The following is an 8,916-nucleotide window of genomic DNA, read 5'->3' on the forward strand; positions in this document are numbered from 1 at the left end:
ACACCCCTCCATGGAGAGTCCCCTGTTCCCCCATGGTGGGGCCCTTGTCCCCCAGCCCTGCCCCTTCACAGCATTCCCTGTCCTCCCTGTCCATTGGTCCCTCCCCTGGTCCCCTGCCCCCACTGCCCTGCCTTCCCATGGAGGGCCTGCTGTCTCCGCTGCTCTGACCACTCTGTGGTTGGTCACCTTATCCCTCTGCCTTCTCCTTCCATGCCAGAGTCTTCTGTTTCCCTGCCCTGACCCCTCACTCACAGGCATCTGAGGGGCATATGCTCTGGCCTCTCCAGTGTTCATCTCTCCTGCCTTTAGGCTGAGTGTCCACTCTCTGTACCTGAAGTACATTCTCACCTTCTTCATCTGTCTAAGTCCTACCTGTGCTCTCAAGACACATCTCAAATATCATTTCAAATGTCAAATCACAAACAGGGGAAGGGGGGTGGGGGTGGGAGGTTAGGAGTGGGAAGTGGGGGATGGGAGTGGGAGTTGGGGGTGGGGAGTTGGGGGGTGGGTATGGTAGGTGGGGGTGGTGGGAGGGGAGTGGGGGCTAGGGCGTGTGGACTGGGGAATGGGGGGTCAAGAATCAGGGGGGTGGTGTGCGGTGTGAGGTGTGGGTTGTGGGGTGTGGGTAGGGGTGTGGGTAAGAGTTTGAGGTAGGGGTGAGCGGTAGTGGTTGGGGATGGGAGCTGGCACGTGGGTGGTATGGGGTCGCAGGAGGGGGCTGTGGGTTGGGGGTGTGGTGAGTCCGGTGGGGGCTGGGTGTGGTTGTCGGGTGGCAGGTGGTGGTGGCCTGTGCGGAGTAGGGGGTAGGGTTGGTGGGTGACAGGTGGGGGAGGGAGAAGAGGGAATAGGGGGGATAAATGGTGATGGAAGGAGACTTGACTTGAAGGCAGTGAACACACAATGCAATCTACTGATGATGCAATATAGAATTGCACACCTGACCTATGCAATTTCATTAATGAATGTCACCCAAATACGGTTGATTAAAAGTAAATGAAAGGTGGGTCTTTTGAGGTTGATTAGGTTATGAGGGTGGAGCCCTCATGAATACGATTAATACCCTTTTCAAAGATATCCCATGCTAGACTTATCAGGAGATGACTTTATATGTTATATAAATGTCTAACCACTATTTTGTACACTTGAAACTAATATTGAATGTCATCCCTAATTGAAACTAAATTAAAGTAGTAAAACAATTTTGAATAAAAATGAAAATGCGAATCAGAGTGATCTTTAAAAAATGTAAATCAGATCATTATACTCTGTGCCTAAAAGCCTTAAGCGCTCCAACAGTGGTCAGCTCTACAGACAGCATCATGCCTGTGAGGGTGTTACACTCCTGGGAGAGGAATGCCCTGTTTTCTTCCTCCAGTAGCTCCCTTCATGGCTCTGGTGATGTGTGGCACTGGTGCAGGGCAGAACTGTGCTTCCTTGAGAGTGAGCTAAGCATCACTTTGGCTGCTTATTTGTAGTGTGGGAGCCAACACAGAAAAAATAAATTTAAGCCTTAAAGGTTCTCACAGCATTTCAACCCACCAAATGGACCTCTATCCTCCCTTCCCTACACTCCAGCCAGCCTGGCTCACCCAGCCTGGAGGAAAGAAGGCAGGGACAGTGCTGCCTGGGAAGCCAGTGAGCATGCATGTGGTCAGAAGTCTGGAGAGAGCTTCAGTTCTCTTAGGACAGAAATGGAGGGATGAATCTGCTGAAATCAGCCACCCATAAGGGGACTCAACTTTTCACTACATGATGACTGGATTACACCTGCATGATCCCACCATGCTCTCGCTCCCCTGTGGCATCCCAGGGGATCCATGGATCATCTACAACAGAAAGCAGCTCTCTGGCCTTTGAAAATCCACAGACCCTCTGCAAAGCCCTTAAGCTCACACGGCTGATCTCAGACTACAGATTCCAGACATCTTCAATCCTGGGAAGCAGCCTCTTTTGATTTTTCATTCTCCTCCTACAAACAATGCCAGGTCTGTGTCTTCTGTACACTGCTCAAAGATGTGTGAGGACCCAGCGGGTGGCAGCTGGACGTGGTATACCCTGGGACATTTGCTGAGTGGCCTCAGACCCAACACTGACACTGAGCTTGAACCTGCATCCATCTGGTGAACACCACTCACCTCTACCTGGGGACTCCCTGAGAACCTACCTCATGCAACTTGAGTGCTTCCAGAGACTCTTTCATTAGCGGAGAATAACAGGCACTCGGCACATGGAAGCAGACAGGGAGGCAGAACATGGTGTGCTCTGGGACTTTTGCTGACCTGTCCCCGGGATCAGTGCTAGTAAAAGCCAGCTTTGGTGCCCTGCCAGGGCCTTCCTGAGCTTACTGGGCCTCAGGAGTGCCTGTCACAAATTGTGAATTGCTTTGTAGATGCAAATAGATTGCCCTGGGCCAGTCACATCAAGCATCTGACATTGTTCAGCAACAGAGTCGCTCCCAGGAAGCCTCAGGACCAACAAGCCCAGTGGCCAGCTTCAGAGCACATCAGAGAAGGATACAATTAGCCTCAGAAGTGGCAGATCCAAAGAGAGATCTAGGCAGGCACCAGACCCCGCTGAGATGAATTGCACTCCACGTGGTCAACACCTGTCAGCAGCTTATACACTATACTATAGGCAGGGTACACTGTGGTCGCAGCCAACTAGCCTGAGCATCGACTTAGTACATGCATGGGCCAACAGCCATCAAGAACCAACTGCCACAGGAAGGTTCACATAACACACACGGGACATCCCTGGAGCACTCAACTCAGATGATCAAGAAGAAATCGCCACTGGGTTCCACAGGACTCCTACTACACGAAGCCACACTATCAAGACCTGGATTTTAATACAAAGAAAGAAACACACAGAGGCAGCCAAAATGCAAAGAAACATGCCCCAAATTTAAGAACAGGGGACACATCCAGAAAAAATGCTAAACAAAGTGAGGCAAGCAATATTCCAGATACCGCATATATATATACATAAAATGGTTGTAAGGATGTTAATTGAAGTTAGGTGAAAAATGGATGAAATCAGTAGGAACTTGAAAACTGATAGTAGGCATGAAAAAGTATATTTAAGCCATATAAAAGATCCAGTCAGAAATAAAGAGTAAAATCTTTGAAATGAAGAATACACTAGAGAAAATAAGTAATTTGATTAAGGAGAGAATCAAATGAGTGATTTGGAAGACAAAGTCACAGAAGACAAAACAGCAAAAAGAAAAAAGAACTTTTAAAAATGAGGACTGTTTAGGGGACTTTTGGGACAACATGAAACATTAACAACGTCCACATTATAGGCGTACAAGGAGAAAAGAAAGATTAAGGGACTACACCATATTAAAAGAAACAATGACCGAACAGTTCCCTCACCTGGTGAAGGAAGAGACACACAAGTCCAGGAAGCAGAGAGTCCCAAACAAGATGAACCCAAAAAGGCTTGACACCAGGACACATCATCATGAAAATGACAAAGATTAAAGACAGGACATCTTAAAAGCAACCAAAGAAAGACGGTCAGTTACCTCCAAGGGAGCTCCCATAAGATTGTCAGCTTATTTCTCTACAGAAACATACCAGGCCAGTAGGGATTGGCACAAACTATTCAAAATAATGACAAGCTAGGACCTTCAACCAAGACTACTTTACCCAGCAAGGCTGTCATTTAAAATTGATGGAGAAATAAAGAGCGTCCTAGACAAGAAACAGCAAAACAAGTGTTTTACCACCAAACCATTAGTATAAGAACTATCAAGAAGGAATAAAAGGGAAACAGAGTTAAAAGAATAAAACATATCTACGAATAATCACTTTAAATGTAAGTGGCTTGACTGCTGCAGTTAAAAGACATGGTAGCTGAATTGATAAGAAATTAATAACCATATATATGCAGTCAACAAGAGATCTATCTCAGAATGAAAGATATACAGACAAAAAGCAAGGGGATGGCAAAAGGTATTTCATGCAAAAACAAATGAAAAATAAGCCGGGGAGGTAAACCTATATAGCTGACAAAACAGACTTTAAAACAAAGGCTATATTGAGCAATAAGAATGGACACCACAGAATGATAAAGAGAGCAATCCAACAAGAGGATATAACCCTTGCAAACATGTATTTCCTCAACATAAGAGCAAGTAAATGTGTAAATCAAATCCTGATGTACATAAATGGAGAGTTCAACAATAATACAGACGCAGTAGGGGATGTTAACATCCCATTGGAATCAATGGCTGGATCTTCCACACAGAAAATCAAGAAGCAAAGAGTGGCCTGGTGCTGGACTCTGCAGCAGCAGCAGGAGCACATACCCTAAAGCTGGAATGATACAGATGAGATTAGGCTGGCCCCTGCGCAAGGGTGACACTCAAATCAGTGAAGCATTCCCTTCCCCCTAGCGTGGGACATGCTCTCCTGGCTCCCCTAGGCTCCCCTGGCTCCCCTGGGCTGGGGCCCCTGCGGGTGGGGGTGGAGGGAGATGGGCGGGGGCTGGGGGGGGAGGGAGACGGGCGGGGGCTGGGGGGGGAGGGAGAGGTGGGGGGGAGACTTGGGCACCTTCTCACCCTTGTGCAGGGCGGCCTCACACCTAGTCTTTAAATTAAAAAAAAAAAAAAGAGTGGACAGAAATAACACAATAGATCAAATGGATTTAATTGGTATCTTCAGAGCATTTCACCCTGAAGCAGTAGAATATACATTCATTTTAAGTGGACGTGCAACATTATCTGGATAGACCACATGTTAGGGCACAAAAACAGTCTCAGTAAATTTAAGAAGATTGAAATCATATCAAGAATCTTTTCTGGTCATAACTGTATAAAACTAGAAGTCAATTAGACAAAACTGATGTACAAGTGATCTATTACTGAATTGTACACACCTAAAACCACCCTGCCCCAATAAATTTATTAACAGAGAAATAAAAACCATGACAAGCAAAAATAAATAAATAAATACATAAAAATTTGGGGATACATGGTGGTGAGCATTGCATGTCAATATACTTGATGTATACTTAAATGTGGTTAAAACTCTAAATGTTATATTTATTTTACCACAATAAAAATTAGTAATTATAGGATTAAAAAGAAAACAGAAAAAGAAAAAGAAAAACCTGTAAAACACAGAAAGTCTTGGAGGCTAATTGACATGTTACTAAACAATGAATAGATAACAATGAGATCAAGGAAATAATGAAATAATACCTTGAAACACATGCAAATGAGAGCACAACAATCCTCACTCTATGGAGCACAGCATAAGCAGTCCTAAGAGGGAAATTCCTAACATTACAGGTCTACCTCAAGAAACAAGAAAAATCTGAAATACATCATCTAACTTGACACTTAGAGGAACTAGTGCAAAAGAAAAACAAAGACACCATAAAGTGAGAAGAATAAAGAAAATAATAAAGATCAGAGCAGAAATAAACAAAGCAGCAAAAAACAAATGCAGGTGCTGGACTGGATGGTTTCACAGTGCATTTCATCAAACAGTCAGAGAAGAACTAGCACCTGTTCTCCTCAAACTCATCCAAAACACTCAAGACAAGGGAAGACTCCCAAGCTCATTTTATGAGTTCAGCATTCTCCTAATCCCAAACCAGAATAAGACTTTACAAAGAAAAAAATTATAGGCCAATATCCCTGATGAATATAGATGCTAAAATCCTCAACAAAATATTGGCAAACTGGATCCAGTAATACATTAAAAAGATTACACACCATAATGAAGTGGGATTTATTCCAGGGATGCAAGCTTTGTACAGTATCTACACATAAAAAACATGATACATCGTAAACAAAATAAATAAAAATCACATGGTTATAACAATAGATGCAGAAAGAGCATCAAAACACAACACCTATTCATTATAACAACTCTCAGCGAAATGTGAATAGAGGGAATTCCCCTGAACATAATAAAGATTATGAAGAAGAAAGAAAGAAAAAAAGAAAGAAGAAAGTGAAAGAAAGGAAGGAAGACAGGAAGAAGTTGAAGAAGATACAAATTAATAAAAGCATATATGGTGTTCAAAGATAGGAAGAATTAACAACATTCAAATGTCCAGTGACGTATTCCAGAGAGCTACAACAAATATCACAAAAATCTATATGGAAGTACAAAAACAACAACAACAACAACAACAACAAAAAACCCAACACACACACACACACACACAAAAAAAAAAAAAAACAACAAAAAACACACACACAAAATAAAACCAAACCAATAGCCAGAGTAATCTTGAGAAAGAAGAACAAAGTGGGAGGAATCATGCTACCTGATAACAAACTATACTACGAGGCCATAGTAATAAATATAGTATGGTACTGGCATAAAACGCACATAAAGATCATCGGAACAGAATAAAAAGTCCAGAAATAAACCCATACACTTATGGTCAATTACTATTTGACAAAGGACACAAGACTATACAATGTGGTAAAGATAGTCCACTCAATAAATGCAATTGGGAAAATTGGACACATAAGTAGAAAAATAAATGAATGCTGACTACCTTCTTACACCATATTGAAGAAAAAATGCAGAATGGATTAAGACTTGAAAGTGAGATTTGAAACCGTAAAAATTCTAGAAGAAAATAAAGGCAATAAGTTTTCATAGAAATATTTTTTATTCTGATATATCTATTTGGGCACCAGAAGCATAAGAAAAACTAAACAAATGGGACTACATCAATCTAAAAAGTTGTTGCACAGCAAAGGAAACCATCAACCCACTGAATGGGAGAACATATTTGCCAATGATACATCTGATAAGGGTTTAATATCCAAAATTTATGAAGAACTTAAAAAACTCAGCATCATCACAAAATAAAACAATCCAATTTAAAAATGAGCAAATAACCTAAACAGACACTTCTCCAGCGAAGATCTGTAGATGATTATTACACAAATAAAAAGATGCTGAGCATCACTAATCATTACAGAAATGGAAATTAAAATCATAGCGAGGTTTCACCTCACCTCTGTCAGAATGGCTATCACCAATAAATCAATAAACATCAAGTGCTGGTGAATATGTGGAGAAAAGAGAACTCTCGTGTATTCTTGGTGGGAATGCAGATTGGTGCAACCACTGTGGAAAGCAGTATGAAGTTCCTTCAAAAATTAAAAATAGAACTGCTTTATGACCTAACATTTCCATTTCTGAGAATATCTCTGCAGAAACCTGAAACACAGATCGGAAAGGATATATGCAATGCTATGTTCACGGCAGCATTATTGACAATAGCGAAGATTTCATAGCAGCCCAAGTGCCCAGCAGCAGATAAATGGAGAAAACGCTATGGTACATTAACACAATGGAATACTACTCACCTACACACACACAATAGAAAATGAAGGAAATTTTACCTTTTGCAACAGCATGGATGGAACCGGTGAGTATTATGCTAAGTGAAGTGAAGTAAGCCAGTCAGAGAAATACAGGTTCCTTATAGTTTCACTTATATGTGGAATCTAATGAACAAAATAAACTACAATCAAAATAGAAAAAGGCTCATAGATACAGAAAACTGACTGAATACTGTCAGAGGGGAGGAGGTTGGGGGACTAGGGGAAAAGTGAAGGGATTAAGCAAAGAAAAGACCTATAGACACAGACAACAGTTTGGTGATTATCAGAGAGAGAGGGGTGTGTGTAGAAGAGGGTTTAGGAAGGATAAATTGTGATTGAAGGAGACCTGACTTGGGTCGGGGGGAGGGCGGTGAGACACATAATTCAACATACAGATGATGTATTACCGAACTGTATACCTGAAAGCTACATGATTTCATTACCAATCTCACCCCAATATATTCAATTTAGAAAAATAGGCCATTGTGGCACATGCTACAACCTGGATGGACCCTGAAGACATGATGCTCAATGAAATAAGCCAGTCACAAAAGGACAAATAGTGTGTGATCCCACTCACATGAGGTCCCTAGAGCCATCAGAGTCATAGAGGTAAGATGGAGGGCACCAGTAATGGGGGAGTGGATGCAGAGTTGCTGTTTAGTGGGGACAGAGCTTCAGTTGGAGAAGATGAGAACAGTGATGGAGCCAATGGTGGTAAGGGCAGCACAACAATATGATTGTTAAGTTGTGTTAAGGACCACTTACCACCACTGGACTGTGCCCTGAAAAATACTTAAAATGGTAAATTTCATTGTGTATATATTACTGTGATAACAATATACCAAAAAAAAAATAAAAATAGAAGGCACTGTCCTGGGTGTGGGAGAATCGGGTAGAGCTGTTTTCTATGGGCTCTACATGGCTGGTTGGGTCACTGTCAATATCCTGGTTGTGAGATTTTAATAAGATATTATTGAGGGAAACCGGGTCAGATTACATGGGCCACCTCTGTCTTATCTCTTATAAATAATGGGAATCTACAATTGTAATTTTAAAAGGTTAAAAAATAAAAGGGGCGACAACCAGATTTGGTTGTCTTGCCCCAGAGAATCTGGTCCAGCAGGTCCCATTGGGGTCAGGGCTGAGTATAAGGAATTGCCCACAGGAACTGGTGGTCAGTGGGATTGAGGGCCACCATCCAGACCAGTCACCTACACAGCTAAGTTCTCATCCCATCATGAAGCTTCCACAGCTTTTAATACAGCTGCTGTGTCTCAGCCACCTCTAATGCGATCACTGGGGGGAACAGCTCCTTCACTGTGCCACCTGGTTTCTTAAAGGAGCTTCAAACCTTTTAACCATCTCACAAAACACAACGCAGGTAGTGCAATCCTCCCACAGTGACCCTCTGCTTCATTAAACCACATCCACCAAGTGACAAGGATGGGCCTTTTGTGCCATTCCAGGAACACTGGGCCAGGGTCCTGTCGACAGAGCAGATTCACTTCTCGGTGTCAAGGTTGGGACCAGGGTACAGGGCCCAGGGT

The sequence above is a fragment of the Myotis nattereri genome (assembly GCF_964212035.1).
Source record: "Myotis nattereri genome assembly, chromosome: 10".
Classification (NCBI taxonomy): Eukaryota; Metazoa; Chordata; class Mammalia; order Chiroptera; family Vespertilionidae; genus Myotis; species Myotis nattereri.